Genomic DNA, 2,807 nt, shown 5'->3' on the forward strand with positions numbered 1-2,807 from the left:
TTCAGCAGATAAGCAAAAGAACAAACGAGATCCGCTGCTCATTTGAGTAAGGTTACATCCCCGGTACAAGACATGGTAGTTTAAGCAAGACGTCATCCATGCAACATTGAAGTGTGAAGTCTTTCTAATTACGTATTTTCAGTCTTATTCTTCAACAGTTTAACAATAAACGGAGACTTTCTTCGGTTGAAAAATTCTTTTAAGTTGACAAACATCTTATTTGTAATCCATGGCTCAATTCAAACTGGATCAAAAAATGGATTTGCCTCTCCCCGTTCACTCCAGTTCATATTTTTTCGAAAGATGGCATCATAAGTTGCAGGGAATGGAGGACCCAAATGCAGAGGGCAGGCAGAAGTGTGTTGCTAAGAGCTTGACATGTTCCCAGTCAGTGAAATAATAAAGACAAGGATCAGAAAGGTAAGACTGTGCTTATGACTAACTGGATGACAGTGTTTCCTCTCCATTAGTTACTGTAAGTGATAGTTGGTCACCACAGCTAGAAAATTACAGTGAATGCTACAGTGCCTTGCGAAAGTATTCGGCCCCCTTGAACGTTTCGACCTTTTGCCACATTTCAGGCCTCAAACATAAAGATATAAAACTGTAATTTTTTGTGAAGAATCAACAACAAGTGGGTCCCAATTATGAAGTGGAACGAAATTCATTGGCTATTTCAAACTTTTTTAACAAATAAAAAACTGAAAAAGTGGGCGTGCAAAATTATTCAGCCCCTTTACTTTCAGTGCAGCAAACTCTCTCCAGAAGTTCAGTGAGGATCTCTGAATGATCCAATGTTGACCTAAATGACTAATGATGATAAATAGAATCCAGCTGTGTGTAATCAAGTCTCCGTATAAATGCACCTGCTCTGTGATAGTCTCAGAGGTCCTGTAAAGCGCAGAGAGCATCATGAAGAACAAGGAACACACCAGGCAGGTCCGAGATACTGTTGTGGAGAAGTTTAAAGCCGGATTTGGATACAAAAGATTTCCCAAGCTTTAAACATCCCAAGGAGCACTGTGCAAGCGATAATATTGAAATGGAAGGAGTATCAGACCACTACAAATCTACGAAGACCCGGCCGTCCCTCTAAACTTTCAGCTCATACAATGAGAAGACTGATCAGAGATGCAGCCAAGAGGCCCATGATCACTCTGGATGAACTGCAGAGATCTACAGCTGAGGCGGGAGACTCTGTCCATAGGACAACAATCAGTCGTATACTGCACAAATCTGGCCTTTATGGAAGAGTGGCAAGAAGAAAGCCATTTCTTAAAGATATCCATAAAAAGTGTCGTTTAAAGTTTGCCAAAAGCCACCTGGGAGACACACCAAACATGTGGAAGAAGGTGCTGTGGTCAGATGAAACCAAAATCGAACTTTTTGGCAACAATGCAAAACGTTATGTTTGGCGTAAAAGCAACACAGCTCATCACCCTGAACACACCATCCCCACTGTCAAACATGGTGGTGGCAGCATCATGGTTTGGGCCTGCTTTTCTTCAGCAGGGACAGGGAAGATGGTTAAAATTGATGGGAAGATGGATGGAGCCAAATACAGGACCATTCTGGAAGAAAACCTGATGGAGTCTGCAAAAGACCTGAGACTGGGACGGAGATTTGTCTTCCAACAAGACAATGATCCAAAACATAAAGCAAAATCTACAATGGAATGGTTCACAAATAAACATATCCAGGTGTTAGAATGGCCAAGTCAAAGTCCAGACCTGAATCCAATCGAGAATCTGTAGAAAGAACTGAAAACTGCTGTTCCACCGCTCTCCATCCAACCTCACTGAGCTCGAGCTGTTTTGCAAGGAGGAATGGGCAAAAATGTCAGTCTCTCGATGTGCAAAACTGATAGAGACATACCCCAAGCGACTTACAGCTGTAATCGCAGCAGAAGGTGGCGCTACAAAGTATTAACTTAAGCGGGCTGAATAATTTTGCATGCCCAATATTTCAGTTTTTTATTTGTTTAAAAGGTTTGAAATATCCAATAAATTTCGTTCCACTTCATGATTGTGTCCCACTTGTTGTTGATTCTTCACAAAAAATGACAGTTTTATATCTTTATGTTTGAGGCCTGAAATGTGGCAAAAGGTCGAAAAGTTCAAGGGGGCCGAATACTTTCGCAAGGCACTGTATATTAGAATTGTCAGTTAAAAAAGAAAACAAAGTTGAATTTCATTTAAAAAGCAACAACAACTATACCTGTGTATAAAAGCAATGGTTTTATAGCATTTGTACAATTTCTTTGTCTGCCACAGGGGAGGATGGAACACCTTTATAACTGGCAGCCCTGCACTCTATGGTACGTTATTTAGCTTTTTGGTCATGTGCATTATGCCTATTTTACAATTGGTATTGGCCAAAGAATTTTAAGAAAAATGTTAATATCAAAATGTTCAGTGCTGTTTAAAATTGTCTGGATACAGACATGCTGTACTGTTCATGCACTGTAATAGCTAAAGTAAGTCATTAAAATGAATAAGAATAGTGATAAGAATAAGAACAGAAACACTTGGTGTAACTGAGCTGTTGCAGTTACAAAACCGTGATGTTTTAAATCGCGGCTAACACTGACATTGGTTAATGGCTGCATTCCTAACCTGGACCACCAACAACAGCCAAACTGCACTAGTCTTCAGACAGTATTTAGTCAATTCTACAGTAATGAATATTAATTCAATGTGTTTTACTTACTAATACTAACACTAATAATAACTAATACTTTGTCTCTCTCCCCCTTTATGAATTGTTTTTCTCAGTGGAAAGACATGGTCTCCATCCTGGCAGCCAGC

The 2,807-nt window shown here is 39.9% G+C and overlaps 1 long non-coding RNA gene across 1 annotated transcript; it reads left to right on the forward strand.

Moving 5' to 3' along the window:
- The first annotated feature begins 348 nt into the window (after window positions 1-348).
- On the forward strand, window positions 349-2,807 carry LOC120557848. Its single transcript, XR_005639026.1, has 3 exons — window positions 349-420; window positions 2,274-2,317; window positions 2,775-2,807. It is a non-coding gene; the product is annotated as an uncharacterized LOC120557848 (long non-coding RNA).

The sequence above is a fragment of the Perca fluviatilis genome, chromosome 4, assembly GCF_010015445.1.
Source record: "Perca fluviatilis chromosome 4, GENO_Pfluv_1.0, whole genome shotgun sequence".
In the NCBI taxonomy this organism is placed as follows: domain Eukaryota; kingdom Metazoa; phylum Chordata; class Actinopteri; order Perciformes; family Percidae; genus Perca; species Perca fluviatilis.